At 42.3% G+C, this 16,330-nt stretch overlaps 1 protein-coding gene across 5 annotated transcripts in view; it reads right to left on the bottom strand.

Annotated features, from left to right (window-relative positions):
* Positions 1–16,330, bottom strand: part of ZBTB20 (zinc finger and BTB domain containing 20) — a 1,365,016-nt gene that overhangs the window by 755,521 nt on the left and 593,165 nt on the right. For 2 of the 5 annotated variants that reach the window (XM_073617410.1, XM_073617413.1), the window contains one exon: positions 98–318. The exons of the other annotated variants lie outside the window; for them this stretch is intronic. The gene's annotated coding sequence lies outside the window, so the exon portion shown is untranslated. The remainder of the gene's footprint in view (positions 1–97; positions 319–16,330) is intronic. 5 annotated transcript variants of the gene reach the window in all.

The raw sequence follows: 16,330 nt of genomic DNA, 5'->3' as shown, positions 1-16,330 counted from the left end.
TGTGAGTCACTTTAACAGCGTAAAGCCGAAACTGCACTGCATCTCAGCACCACAAATCAAAAACTTAATTCATTTCTAATATTCAAAGCAAACTCACCCATCCATTCATGTTCTCCGTGCTTTATTTTGCTGAGGAATGAGCTTTGAAAAACACCCACCCTAGAATAAGGGCGTTTGATTTATGTAGCATTTACTTCCTGGAATCCATCTGCCCTTAGCTCAGGCATGCAGGCAGGAGGGTGTACTTAGCTGAGAAAACCCCTCCTCCCCTCCTGGGATGTATCACATTATTTGCCTAGGACTGGAAACCAGGAATAACTGAAGAAATGTAAAAAAAAAAAAAAAAAAAAAAAAATTAAAACAAAGTAAATATTATATACTTTCCTATCTATTTACTAATGCTGGCAGCTTGAGGATTAAAATGAGTCAGTAACGAAGGAAAAAACTATTTGGCGGGATTTTTGAGGCACAATTCAGACCATATGAATTAAACTACAAAAAAAAACCATGTGGGATGCCTGCTGGGTCGCTTCCTTTGCCCGGTGTTTCTGTTCCTTTCTCCAAGCCAAATAACAACGCCCCCAGTAGTTTTCCAGAGTTGCTCTTAAAGCAATATTAAAGCTTTGTGTTCTTTTTTTTTAAAAACTAAAATAACAAACATGCAAGGGTTTTGCACAGAGCAGCCCCCGATCCTCCTCTTCTGGGGTCCCCCCCGCTGGCGCTTCAGGCCCCTCCTTTTCGGCATGTGCCCCCCCCCATAGAAAGCCGCTTGCCATGGGGGCACCCATGTGTGCTCGCTCCTGAGCCGCCCTGTCTGCGTCTATTGATACAGACCTGGCTACTCAGCTCAGTCGCCCCCGGCTCCCTCGTCACAGCTCCTGCTGCTATCAATCTCCCCAGGGAGGAGGGAGACAGCTGCTAGAGCCACTGCTCTGGTGCACATCTCTGGATCGGATTGGGCTTAGGTAAGAATAAGGAGGGGGCGGGGGGGAAATCTGCAGCACACAAGGTTTTTCACCCCAATGCATAGAATGCATTAAAGTAATACTAAAGTCTAATTTAAAAAAAAATTAAAAATAACAAACATGTTATGCTGACCTGCTCTGTGCAGTTGGTTTTGCCTAGAGCCGCCCTCCTCTTCTCGGGGTTCCTCTTCAGTGGCCCCTCCCTCCTGTTGTGTGCCCCCCCCCCCCCCCACAGCAAGCAGCTTGCTATGGGGGCACCCAAGCCGAGCCACAGCTTCCTGTTTCCATTCAGAGATAGAGCCGCAGCCTGGCCTGCCCCCTCTGTCACCTCATTGGCTCACTGACTTTGATTGACAGCAACGGGAGCCAAGGGGGCTTCGCTGCTGTCTCAGCCAACGTGGAGGGAGAGTCCCAGAGCAGCCGAAACATTCCTATGACATCGCTGGATCGAGATGGGACTCAGGTTAGGCCCCTTTCACACTGGGGCGGGGTCGGCGGTAAAGCGCCGTTATTGTTCTATTGTTTTACCCCCCGCTAGCGGCCGAGAGAGGGTTAAAAACAACCGCAAAGCCCGCTGGCGGTATAGCCGCACTGTCCCATTGATTTCAATGGGCAGGAGCGGTAAAGGAGAGGTATACACACCGCTCCTTCACCGCTCCGAAGATGCTGCTAGCAGGACTTTTCTTCCCGTCCTGCTAGCGCACCGCTCCAGTGTGAAAGCCCTCGGGGCAGGCACATCTGCTCCACCCTGTGCACACACCTATGCTCGTATCTCTTGGTGAAGAAAGAGGACAAAGCTTCTTCAATTGGCCAGTCACATGGCCGATGCCAAGGCAATAGTTACAAGGTCTCTGCCAATACAGTTTAGACTGAATTACTAATTAGCCAGTTCTGCCTATATTGTTTAGAAGCCATGTGCTTACTTGCGGCACACATTTAGGAGATATTTTAAGTACATATAGGTAAGCCTTATTAGATTATAGGCTTACCTATACAGTGCCTTGCAAAAGTATTCACCCCCTTAGCATGTTACCTATTTTGTTACATTACAGCCTTTAGTTCAATGTTTTTTTAATCTGAATTATATGTGATGGATCAGAACACAATAGCCCAACTTGGTAAGGTAAAATTAGAAAAATAAATACATAAAACAATTTTTCAGAAATAAAAAACAGATAATTGGCATGTGCGTATGTATTCACCCCCCTTTGTTATGAAGCCCATAAAAAGCTCTGGTGCAATCAATTACCTTCAGAAGTCACATAATTAGTGAAATGATGTCCACCTGTGTGCAATCTAAGTGTCACATGATCTGTCATTACATATATACACCTTTTTGAAAGGCCCCAGAGGCAGCAACACCTAAGCAAGAGGCACCACTAACCAAACACTGCCATGAAGACCAAGGAACTCTCCAAACAAGTAAGGGACAATGTTGTTGAGAAGTACAAGTCAGGGTTAGGTTATGAAAAAATATCCAAATCTTTGATGATCCCTAGGAGCACCATCAAATCTATCATAACCAAATAGAAAGAACATGGCACAACAGCAAACCTGCCAAGAGACGGCCGCACACCAAAACTCACGGACCGGGCAAGGAGGGCATTAATCAGAGAGGCAGCACAGAGACCTAAGGTAACCCTGGAGGAGCTGCAGAGTTCCACAGCAGAGACTGGAGTATCTGTACATAGGACCACAATAAGCCGTACGCTCCATAGAGTTGGGCTTTATGGCAGAGTGGCCAGAAGAAAGACATTACTTTCAGCAAAAAACAAAATGGCATGTTTTGAGCTTGGGAAAAGGCATGTGGGAGACTCCCAAAATGTATGGAGGAAGGTGCTCTGGTCTGATGAGACTAAAATTTAACTTTTTGGCTATCAAAGAAAACGCTACGTCTGGCGCAAACCCAACACATCACCCAAAGAACACCATCCCCACTGTGATACATGGTGGTGGCAGCATCATGCTGTGGGGATATTTTTCAGCAGTCGGGACTGGGAAACTGGTCAGAGTTGAGGAAAAGATGGATGGTGATAAATACAGGGATATTCTTGAGCAAAACCTGTACAACTCTGTGTGTGATTTGAGGCTAGGACGGAGGTTCACCTTCCAGCAGGATAATGACCCCAAACACACTGCTAAAGCAACACTTGAGTGGTTTAAGGGGAAACATGTAAATGTGTTGGAATGGCCTAGTCAAAGCCCAGACCTCAATCTGATAGAAAATCTGTGGTCAGACTTAAAGATTGCTTTTCACAAGCGCAAACCATCCAACTTGAAGGAGCTGGAGCAGTTTTGCAAGGAGGAATGGGCAAAAATCCCAAGTGGTAAGATGTGGCAAGCTAATAGAGACTTATCCAAAGCGACTTGGAGCTGTGATAGCCGCAAAAGGTGGCTCTACAAAGTATTGACTTTAGGGGGGTGAATATTTATGCACATTGACTTTTCCTGTTATTTTGTCCTATTTGTTGTTTGTTTCACAAAAAAAAAAAAAAAACATCTTCAAAGTTGTAGGCATGGTCTGTAAATTAAATGATGCAAATCCACAAACAATCCATGTTAATTCCAGGTTGTGAGGCAACAAAACACGAAAAATGCCAAGGGGGGTGAATACTTCTGCAAGGCACTGTATGTAAAAATAGGTCAGGGGGGTTTACAAGCACTTTAAGCTATCAGTTACTATCTTCTGCTATGATGTAACTAGGTTCTTTAAATAACTTCCCTTTATATTTTGAGTATACTTCTGGTTCCAACTGATGAGGAAGGGAGTGGTGGGAAGCAATGGGCTGTGAAATGACAGGTCTATGTTACCTTACACAGTGTATTGCTAGCTGCAGTCTGTGTCGCTGGCCATCGCAGGGAATAAGTGCGGATTGATCAGTAGTACCAATCGTAGAAGGCATTCCTTACACAAAGGGGCCCTATTCTTTCCCAGGTAGATGTCTGGCAGACCTAAAGATTGCACAGGTCCTTCTCATGAACCATCCTATCAAAATCGCGTAAATAAATATTCCTGTACTGACTCACCCGCCGCAGACACAGTGATATGGGTAGGATGCTTTATGTGTACTATTAACCTCTCTGGTACCTACATGTTCACAGTAAATCTGATCATCACCAACGTTCGAGCAAGAGCAACAATTCTAGCGCTAGAACCTCCTCTGTAACTATAAACAGGTATCCTGTAAACATTTTTATGGATTTTTTTAAAGTATCGTAGTTTGTCGCCAATCCACGAGCATGCGCAATTTTGAAGCGTGACATGTTAGGTATCCATTTACTCAGCGTACCATCATCTTTTATACTTGACCAAAAAAAATTGTGTTTTATACATTTTTTTTTTTTTTTGCACTAAAATTCATTTTTTCACAAAAAAATTGTGTTTGAAAAACCGCTGCGCAAATACCGTTCGTTATAAAAAAAATTGCAACAACCGCCATTTTATTCTCTAGGGACTCTGCTAAAAAAAAAAATGTATATAATGTTTGGGGGTTCTAAGTAATTTTCTGGTTCAATCATTTTAATGTATATGTAAAGCGTTGCGTAAATTGACGGCGCTATACAAGTACCTGAAATAAATAAATAAAATAAATAAAATATTGCCAATATAGCAAAGAAACATACAAGAGCATGGCTCCCAACTGTCCCTGATTTGGAGAAATGTCCCTCTGTCCCTCTTTCCTCCTCATTTGTCCCTCATTTTGGTCTAGATAGTTGTATATAAAATGCACTTTTTATCTATCAAAAAGTGTTTCCCAGCGCTAAACCTTTCATCCAAATTCTAAATTGCTGCATTTGTAAATTTGAAAAGCCAAAATAAAGGAATAGTAGTGGTAAACAAAAAAAAAGCCCTTGTGGATTTAGTTAACCTTTTTTTTTTTTTTTGGTTAATTCTCCTTTAAGGGGATGTGGAAGGAGGCGTGTCCTATGCCTATATACGTTTGCTAGTAGGTGTCCCTGATTCCCATCTCAAAATGTTGGGAGGTGTGCAATAATGTTGGAGGCACCTAGGGGCTAAAAGTGGCACGTAGAAAACCTGGAACGTACAACATAAACAGAGGAAGGGAGCCTCCTAATTGAACGAAAACCTGAATGCAACATTTGTATATTCGGGGTAAACCCCATAGAGTGCAAGAGTAACCAGGACAAATATCTAATAACTCAGCCTTGAATTAGTCCTGGGCATCCATCAATAACTAAAGGGGGGCTAAAAACCCCGGAAAGAGACAGAAGAAAACCGTAAGAAAAGTCAAAAGAGGAAGGTAGAGATGGAGAAGGGGACTGGTGCTAAGTGATTTTCTAGCAAAAAATACAGAGATTTTTACTTTACTTTTACTTTTACTCTTTAAGGTCTGGTCCTTAAAGAGGAACTGCAGTTCATAATTTGAAAATAAAAAACATCTTTGCCATTCTGAAGCTTCCCTCCAACCACTTTGCATATTATTTTATATATACTGTGATTCTGTACTTGCCAAATATGCTGCAGAAATCTCCCTCCACTGAGTGTGGCTGCAGCCATTTTAACTGTGGGCAGCTGAAGCTGCTGCCTGTTCACTTCCTGGATTTACACAGAGGCACACCTCCAGCTCTGCAGCTCTCATTGGCCCTCTTACGACTCATTCCCTCTCCCTTCCTGGCAAACTCTCACGAGAGTGAGAGAGAGCTGTGCATGATGTCATAATCCTAGGCTAATGACCAGACAAGAAACAGGAAGTGGGCTGTATAAGGGATTTACTGGCAGAAAAAAAATGTTTTACTATCCAAAGTTAAAACAACAACAACAAGGGCAGAAGATTTAATAGATGGAAAGTTTAAAAAAAATACTGAAGGTCCACTTTAAGTGGCTAGTTTGCTTTAACATGGTAATAAACCTAAAAACAAATATTTTATATACAGTGGGGAAAATAATGATTTGATCCCCTGCAGATTTTGTAAGTGTGCCCACTAACAAAGAAACGGAGAGTCTATAATTTTTATCATAGGTGTATTTTATATGATAGAGATAGAATATCAACCAAAAATCCAGAAAAACACACAATACAAATGTTATAAATTGAGTTGCAGTTCAGTGAGTAAAATAAAAATTTGATCCTCAAGCAAAACATATCCTAATACTTGGTGGAGAAACCCTTGTTGGCAAGCACATAGGTAAGACGTTTCTGGCTCCCACAGACTGGCTACAGTAGGTGCTCATGTGGTACACAGATTAGTCCTGTCAATGTAAGAAGGTGTTCCTAAAGACAACTCGTTATGTGTATAAAAGACATCTGTCCACAAAATCTCTTACCATTCAAATCTCACCATCATGAGCAAGACCAAAGAGCTGTCAAAGTACGTCAGGGACCAGATTGTAGACCTGCACAAGGCTGCGATGGGCTATAAAGACCATCAGCAAGAAGCTTGGTGAGAAGGAGACCACTGTTGGAGCGTTTATTCACAAATGGAAGAAATACAAAATAACCATCAACCACCCTTGGTCTGGAGCTCCATGCAAGGTTTTGCCTCATGGTGGAAGGATGATCATGAGAAAAGTGAGGGATCAGCCCAGAACTACATGGGAGGAGCTTGTGAATGATCTCAAGGCAGTTAGGACCACAGTCACCAAACAAACCATTGGTAACACAATACGACGCCATGGATTGAAATCCTGCAGCCCCCCCAAGGTCCTCCTCCTCAAGAAGGCACATGAAAAGGCCCATCTGAAGTTTGCCAATGAACAAATAAATGATTCAGAGAAGGATTGGGAGAAAGTGCTGTGGTCAGATGAGACCAAAAATGAGCTCTTTTGGCATTAATTCAACTTGCCGTGTTTAGAGGAAAAAAATGCTGATTATGACCCTAAGAACACCATCCCTACAGTCAAGCACCGAGGTGGAAACATTATGCTTTGGGACTGTTTCTCTGATAAAGGTACAGGCTAACCTTGAGGGGCCAATGGATGGGGTCATGTATTGTAAAATCTTGGATGAGAACCTTCTTCCCTCAGTCAGAACACTGAAGATGGGTCGTGGATGGGTCTTCCAGCATGACAATGACCAAAAAAATAAGTTACAAGTTAACAAAGGAGTGGTTCAAGAAGAAGCACATTAAGGTCATGGAGTGGCTTAGCTAGTCTCCAGACCTTAATCCCATAGAAAATGTATGGAGGGATCTGAAACTTCGAGTTGCCAAGAGACAGCCAAGAAACCTTAAGGATTTAGAGAAGATCTGTAAAGAAGAATGGACCAAAATCCCTCCTGAGATGTGTGCAAACCTGGTCACCAACTACAAGAAACGTCTTACCTCTGTGATTGCCAACAAGAGTTTCTCCATCAAGTACTAAGTCATATTTTGTTTGGGGATCAAATACTTATTTTACTTACTGAACTGCAACTCAATTTATAAAATTTTTATCATGTGTTTTTTTCTGGATTTTTGGTTGATATTCTGTCTCCATCATTTAAAATAGACCTATGATAAAGATTATAGACCCTCCATTTCTTTGTAAGTGGGCAAACTTACAAAATCTGCAGAGGATCAAATAATTATTTCCCCCCACTGTATTGCTTATTACTAACCCTTAAATGTGGTGGTTGCATTAGGTTTCTTTTTTAAGGCTATTTTTTTCCCTTTATTTTCATTTGGTGATCCAGCAATTAACGCACCTCTTGTCTTATGGTGTCTCCATTCTGGATGGAAGTGCAAGGAAGCCACCTTTGAGTAGCAAGATGGACTTGACTAACAAATTGAAGTCAAACTCAACGCTTTTTACAGCAATTACAGAAAGTTTTCTTTTTTCTTTTGGGATAAAGGATTTACAAAAATGAATACAAGCTGAACATTGTAAGCTCCTCTCTCAGTGCTAAATGGGTTGTCTCAACCCCCTAACTTCCACTATTGCTGGACAGCTCGGTCTATTAAAGGAAGCTGAAAATAACTTACTTAAAAGGCTTAAAGACTTACTGCCAGGATCACCAGGTGCAAATAAAGTAAAAGAAAGCCTAAAAAAAAAAGAAAACAAATGCAGCCTAGGGTGATCAGGTGTCCCGGATTGCCCAGGACAGTCCCACATTTTGCAGGTCTGTCCCGGGTACCTTCATTCCGGGACAATACAGTGTCCTGGAATAAAACTGATACAGCCACCCTGCACAGTGCATTCTGCACCCTGATTGAGCAAAGCTTTGCCGAAGGGTCCGGTATGGACTGGGGGGATGGGGGTGGGGGAGGCGCCACGCCCTTTATTTTCTTTATTTTTTTCAATGGCCGGGTGCCGGCAATTGCAAATGCGAGTCAATTTAACCACTTGACGACCGGGCCATAGCCAAAAGACGGCTACAGCGCGGTCGGCTTATTCTGGGTGGGCGTCCATGGACGTCCTCCCAGAATGTTGCTCTCGCGTGCCCCCTGGGGCGCGCTCCCGCAAACATCCGTGGGCGCCGGGTCCGGAAGACCCAGCGCATCACGGATCGCGGTAAATGGCCGCTTGTAGCCGGCGTTTACCACGTGATCGCTCCCTCAAATGGCGGAGCGATCATTTGTAAACAAACCGGTGTCATGTCATGACGCCGGTTCCTCCCTCCCCTCTCTGTACAGTGCGAGGGGAGAGGGGGAGAGATCGTTTTTAGCAGCGCTGTGGGCTGGATCTGTAGTGCCCACAGTGCTGCTCTGTGCCCATACTGTGCAATACTCTGCAATAATGTGCAATACTCTGCAATAATGTGCAATACTCTGCAGTACGCTGCAAAAATGTGCAATACTCTGCAATAATGTGCAATACTCTGCAATAATGTGCAAAAATGTGCAATACTCTGCAATAATGTGCAAAAATGTGCAATACTCTGCAATAATGTGCAAAAATGTGCAATACTCTGCAATAATGTGCAATACTCTGCAGTACTCTGCAATAATGTGCAATACTCTGCAATAATGTGCAATACTCTGCAGTACTCTGCAAAAATGTGCAATACTCTGCAATAATGTGCAATACTCTGCCAATACTCTGCAATAATGTGCAATAATGTGCAATAATCTGCAATAATGTGCAATACTCTGCAGTACTCTGCAAAAATGTGCAATACTCTGCAATAATGTGCAATACTCTGCAGTACTCTGCAATAATGTGCAATACTCTGCAATAATGTGCAAAAATGTGCAACACTCTGCAATAATGTGCAGAAATGTGCAATACTCTGCAATAATGTGCAATACTCTGCAATAATGTGCAATACTCTGCAGTACTCTGCAATAATGTGCAATACTCTGCAATAATGTGCAATACTCTGCAGTACTCTGCAAAAATGTGCAATACTCTGCAAAAATGTGCAATACTCTGCAATAATGTGCAATACTCTGCCAATACTCTGCAATACTGTGCAATACTCTGCCAATACTCTGCAATAAATTTTAACAGAAACAAAGATTTTTTTTTTTTTTTTTTTACAGAATTTTCAGTCTTCTTTGATTAATAGCACAAAAAAGAAAAAACCCAGCGGTGCTTAAATACCACAAAAAGAAAGCTCTATTTGTGTGAAAAAAAGGACAAAACTTTCATATGGGTACAGTGTTGCATGACTGAGTAAATGTCATTCAAAAGGTGAGAGCGCTGAAAGCTGAAAATTGGTCTGGTTAGGAAGGGGGTTTAAGTGCTCAATTGTCAAGTGGTTAAATGTGATTTAACTTTAAAACTATTTAAAGATTTATCTTTAAAAATTTCATTTTTGCTGCAGCATGTTCTATGCATGCTACAGATGCGCCATTTTACAGGCAGACTAAGGGGTCCCCGTGTTGTACACCCTTTTCTGTGAAGGGGGGGGGGGGTGTCCCTGAATGACAGTTTGAAAATGTGGTCACCCTAATGCAGCCACATATCTAAGAATTGGTAACCTGTAATATAATATTTTTTGTTGTTGTTGCTTTGGGGTTTAATAACACTTTGAAGGTCAACTCCACCCAAAATGGACATTTCAATTTCCAGCCACTATATAGAGAGATAGGAATGGTAATGCCAACTTCCATCTGCAGCCATTACATAACCACGAGATGGTGTCATGCTCTCTATATGGTTTCAAATAATTGTGCAGCCGAACCGCACTTCCTTATGGCATTATGGGGCAGGCTGATACACGAATCGCAAAAACAAATTCGCAACTGCTGAAGTTTCTACAAGATTCTAAGATGATTCTATTGAGTTTTTATTCTTTTGTTCCCTCTTATTTCCGATTAGTATGGGGGATGGGGGGCGGGTAACATTCATCGTTCAATATTCTATGAAGTGGTAAACAACTGCTATTTCTTTCCTGTAGTACTGTAGGTAATTTTGACATGTATTGTTTCTATTATTACCTTGAATTGTTGTTGAAAAAAAAAAAAAAAATCAACACAGATTGATTAGACGTAAAAGCGCCCAAAAGTAAAATATAGGTTTTGAGATGGAGTTTTTACATTTTTGTTTCTTTGTTAAAACCAAAACTTTATTTTTTACGGAATTATTAATCCAAAATTTCTTTCTTCTTTGTTTTTTTTTTTCGTGCTTTTTTTGTGCTTTCACAACCTGTCCCGTAGACACGACAGGAAGTGACAATCTCTCCAAAGCAAGGGAAATCTTCACTTAAAGAATAACTAAAGGCAAAACTTTTTCTTTTTACAGTAGCTTTGGATAGAATGGAGAGGGATTAGAACCCCCGTCAATTTTTATTGCTGTCTGTGCCCCTGCTTGTCCTGTTTACCATTATCACTTCCTGTTTGGCTATGGGACAGGAAGTGAAGGAAAGTCTCCACAATGGGACATAGATGGCGAAAAAATAATCTGACAGAGGTTATAACCATCCCTTGCTCTATCCAAATTTAAAAAAAAAAAAATGTACCTATAGGTCTACTTAGAGATTATTGGCACCAGAACATGTCCTCCATGAAAGATTTCACCTCTATTCCTCTTGACAACTCGAAAAATTTCAGATCTTTCATTACTTTTTGTTCCAGTGCCCGTAGTCACCAGGCGAAAAAGAGAGGGCAAATCTCCCCAGGGGGGACACGGACATGGAAAACAACTTTTGGTTTTAGATGCACCTCCATCTTCCCATAAAAGATAAGATAATAATTTGTTTAGGGCTGACTTTTGCCTAAGTAGTATCCCATTGCTCCCAACTGTCCCTGATTTCGAGGGACTGTCACTGATTTAGAACAAAGTCTCTCTGTCCCTCTTTCCTCCTGATTTGTCCCTCATTTTGGTCTGATCTACACAGTTGTATATAAATTGCACTATTTATCTTTCAAAATCTTTCATTCAATTTCTAAATTGCTGCATTTGTAAATTTCAAAAGCCAATATAAGGGAATAGTAGTGGTAAAAAAGCACTTGTGGATTCAACCAATATTTTTTTTTTGCGTGTAATTCCCCTTTAAGGGGGCGTGGCAGGGGTGTGTGTCCTATGTTGACATACGGTGCCTTACAAAAGTTTTCACCCCCCTTGGCATTTTTCGTGTTTTGTTGCCTCACAACCTGGAATTAACATGGATTGTTTGAGGATTTGCATCATTTAATTTACAGAACATGCCCACAACTTTGAAGATTTTTTTTTGTTATTGTGAAGCAAACAACAAATAGGACAAAATAACAGAAAAAAGTCAATGTGCATAAATATTCACCCCCCTAAAGTCAATACTTTGTAGAGCCACCTTTTGCGGCTATCACAGCTTCAAATCGCTTTGGATAAGTCTCTAAGCTTGCCACATCTTACCACTGGGATTTTTGCCCATTCCTCCTTGCAAAACAAGTCTGACCACAGATTCTCTATTGGATTGAGGTCTGGGCTTAGACTAGGCCATTCCAACACATTTACATGTTTCCCCTTAAACCACTCAAGTGTTGCTTTAGCAGTGTGTTTGGGGTCATTGTCCTGCTGGAAGGTGAACCTCCGTCCTAGCCTCAAATCACACACAGAGTGGTACAGGTTCTGCTCAAGAATATCCCTGTATTTAGCACCATCCATCTTTCCCTCAACTCTGACCAGTTTCCCAGTCCTGACTGCTGAAAAACATCCCCACAACATGATGCTGCCACCACCATGTGTTGTGATGTGATGTGTTGGGTTTGCGCCAGACATAGCGTTTTCTTTGATAGCTAAAAAGTTAAATTCTAGTCTCATCAGACCAGAGCACTTTCCTCCATACATTTTGGGAGTCTCCCACATGCCTTTTCGCAAACTCAAAACGTGCCATTTTGGTTTTTGCTGAAAGTAATGGCTTCTTCTGGCCACTCTGCCATAAAGCCCAACTCTATGGAGCGTACGGCTTATTGTCGTCCTATGTACAGATACTCCAGTCTCTGCTGTGGAACTCTGCAGCTCCTCCAGGGTTACCTTAGGTCTCTGTGCTCCTCTCTGATTAATGCCCTCCTTGCCCGGTCCGTGAGTTTTGGTGTGCGGCCGTCTCTTGGCAGGTTTGCTGTTGTGCCATGTTCTTTCTATTTGGTTATGATAGATTTGGATATTTTTTTTTTTATAACCTAACCCTGACTTGTATTTCTCAACAACATTGTCCCTTACTTGTTTGGAGAGTTCCTTGGTCTTCATGGCAGTGTTTGGTTAGGGGTGCCTCTTGCTTAGGTGTTGCAGCCTCTGGGGCCTTTCAGAAAGGTGTGTCTATGTAATGACAGATCATGTGACACTTAGATTGCACACAGGTGGACATCATTTCACTAATTATGCGAATTCTGAAGGTAATTGGTTGCACCAGAACTTTTTATGGGCTTTATAACAAAGGGGGTGAATACATACGCACATGCCAATTATCAGTTTTTTGTTTCTGAAAAATAGTTTTATGTATATATTTTTCTAATTTTACTTCACCAACTTAGACTGCTGTGTTCTGATCCATCACATATAATTCAGATTAAAATAACATTGAACTAAAGGCTGTAATGTAACAAAATAGGTAAAAAGTCAAGGGGGTGAATACTTTTGCAAGGCACTGTACTTTTGCTAATAGGTGTCTCTCATTCCGATCTCAAAAAGCTGGGAGGTATGGTATCCCGGTTTGCCTTCTCAATCAGTTGGGATATAAGGAAGTAGAAGTGGTATTTAGAACTTTTCTTACTCAAGTTAACTTGCAGCATTGGAGACAATCTGCGCATGTGGAAAGTGCTGACCATACTAGACCCCACCAGACCCCTCCAGAAGAGAAACTTCTCTGGTTCCACTCAGCGGATAGGCACTGTGCCCACAGCCTATCCTTGCTAATGTATACATTACAAATACATATACAGGCCGGCCTGTTTACAGTCAACAAACTGCACTACAAACAGTGCCGGGGAATGTATAAACACCATGACTTGGGCTACCACCCACAGCCTGTTTATTTACTGAACAATCAGCCATGCGGCATCAATGGACGGGGACATCCAAGAGGAATCTTCCAAACACACTGTCGACCTGCATTAGTTTAAACGCAAGAGGGGAAATTCGTCCAGCAGTTTCATCCATAATGAGATTTGCCTGTGTTTGTTGGGTTCTTCTCTTGTGCCATTATTGTTTGGCTGAGCCGCAAATATGATGTACGCAATGCAAAGCGATCAGAGCAAGTGGTGAAAAAAAAGAGGTGAAAAGGAAAGGAGTGGAGAAGAAATGCAAGAGGACAGGAGAGAAGGGGTATGGAGAAAAAGGAGTGGAGAAGAGAGGGAGAGGGAGAACGACGGAAAGGGAGAGGGGGAGCAAGAGATGGAGGGAGAAAGAGTGGGCGAGGAGGAAGAAGAGGAAAAAAGAGAGAGTAGGAGGAGGAGGAGGAGGGACAAAGAGGGAAGAGGAGGGAGAAAGAGAGGGAGGAGGAGTGTGTGTGTGTGCTGGAGGAGAGATACAGGGGAAAGACCATTGTGTGTGTGTATACCTCCCAACATTTTGAGATGGAATGAGGGGCACTCTCTGGCAAATGTATGTAGACATAGGACACGCCCCCTGCCACACCCCCTTAAAGGAGAATTAACCCAAAAAAAAGTTAATTAAATCCACAAGTGCTTTTTTTCTCACTACTATTCCTTTATATTTGCTTTTAAAATTCACAAATGCAGCAATTTAGAAATTGGATGAAAGGATTAGCTCTGTGAAACACCTTTTGATAGATAAAAAGTGCATTTTATATACAACTGTATAGATCAGACCAAAATGAGGGACAAATGAGGAGGAATGAGGGACAGAGGGACATTGCTCCAAATCAGGGACAGTCCCTCAAAATCAGGGACAGTTGGGAGCTACCTGTGTGTGTGTGTTGGAGGAGTGATACAGGGGAAAGACCATTGTGTGTGTGTGCTGGAGGAGGGATACAGGGGAAAGACCATTGTGTGTGTGTGTGTGTGCTGGAGGAGGGATACAGGGGAAAGACCATTGTGTGTGTGTGCTGGAGGAGGGATACAGGGGAAAGACCATTGTGTGTGTGTGTGTGTGTGTGTGTCTGCTGGAGAAGGGATACGGGGGAAAGACCAACAAATATGTGCTGGAAGAGATATACAGGGTAGACCAATGTGTGTGTGTGTTTGGTGGATGAGGGATACAAGGGGAAATCCAATGTGTGTGTGTGTGTGTGTGTGCTAGGAGGGATTCAGGGTAAAAGCCAATGTGTATGTATGCATATAATGAAGGAATGACACAGGGGAAAAAAACAATGTGTGTTTGTTGTTGGAGGAAATATACGCTGTGAAGACTAAATGTGCATGTTTGCTGGAATAAGGATACAGGGTACCAACCAATGTATGTGTGCTGGAAGAGATATATATGGTAAAGGAGATATAAAGGGTAAAGACCAATGTATGTGCTGGAGGAGGGATACAGGATAAAGACCAATGTATGTGTGTGTGTGTGTGTGTGTGTGCTGGAGGAGGTATACAGGATGAAGACCAATGTGTGTGTGTGTGTGTGTGTGTGTGTGTGCGCTAGAGGAGGTATACAGGGTAAAGACTAATATGCATGTTTGCTGGAGGAAGGATATTGGGTAAAGACCAATGTGTGTGTGTGCTGAATGAGGGATACAAGGGAAAGACCAATCTGTGTGTGCTGGAGGAGGGATACAAGGGAAAGACCAATGTGTGTGTGCTGGAAGAGATATACATAGTAAAGACCAATTTGTGTGTGCTGGAGGAGGGATATCTGGGAAAGACCAATGTGCGTGTGCTGGAAGAGATATACATAGTAAAGACCAATGTGTGTGTGCTGGAGGAAGGATATTGGGTAAAGACCAATGTGTGTGTGCTGGAAGAGATATACATAGTAAAGACCAATGTGTGTGTGCTGGAGGAAGGATATTGGGTAAAGACCAATGTGTGTGTGCTGGAGGAGGGATGCTTGGGAAGACCAATGTGCGTGTGCTGGAGGAGGGATACCTGGGAAAGACCAATGTGTGTGTGCTGGAGGAGGGATGCTTGGGAAGACCAATGTGCGTGTGCTGGAGGAGGGATACCTGGGAAAGACCAATGTGTGTGTGCTGGAGGAGGGATACCTGGGAAAGACCAATGTGCGTGTGCTGGAGGAGGGATACCTGGGAAAGACCAATGTGCGTGTGCTGGAGGAGGGAACTCACTGGAGAAAGAGCAGGGAGTGGTTGATTTGCAGAGTGACAAGGTGAAAGTAGGCATTTTATAACATAGAAAGATATATAAGGGAACTAGCCGACTGTAGGAATTTAGCATTATTATGGCTACAAATGGGGAGATGTCTCACTAAGAGACATCCCCCCATTTATCAGGTGGTGAGCTATCTGCTTGTTCCCAACTGCATTACTGTGCTGTTGCAATTTGCAATCATGTTCTTCCTGTACCATCTTCTCATAACAAGGGAACAAACAGCAACTACTACAACAGACATTTTCCAAGGAGGCAAGGTAACAATGAATGTGAGCTTTGAATTTAATGGGGATACACATAAAAACAATACAAGCATACACTATGCGCTTGAGTCTTATATTTGCAACTTGCTGCCATATTGGAAAAAGTTCCCCAAAACAATGGGCTTGCCACAGCAAATGAAGCAATTTTGGACCATGTCATGCTTTTTAATGAATTGTACATATTGTGTCATTAAACACAATACAATACAACATAGCCCTAGCAAAAATGATTGGGTGCAGATTTGTTTGCATCTCCCAGTATGAAAAATAAAAAAAACAGGAGCTGATTGTATACCAATGCTGCTTTTTTTGATTCACTAGGGCATACATTTCAAGTGATTTTGCAGGTAGGTTTTGCTCCAAACAGCTCAATGAACAATACAGCATTTGCAGGGCACTGAGTAACATTGATCCCAGCGTTGCATGTGTTATCCCATTTAATTCCATTGTTACTGGGCGAGTGTTGGGAGAGCCAAGGTTTAGCACAATCTGAAAAAAAAAAAACAGGTAAGAAGACCC

The sequence above is a fragment of the Aquarana catesbeiana genome, linkage group LG02 (genome assembly GCF_042186555.1).
Source record: "Aquarana catesbeiana isolate 2022-GZ linkage group LG02, ASM4218655v1, whole genome shotgun sequence".
Taxonomy (NCBI): Eukaryota; Metazoa; Chordata; class Amphibia; order Anura; family Ranidae; genus Aquarana; species Aquarana catesbeiana.
Note: the sequence above shows the minus strand (reverse complement) of the source record. Positions and strands in the feature narration are given on the sequence as shown.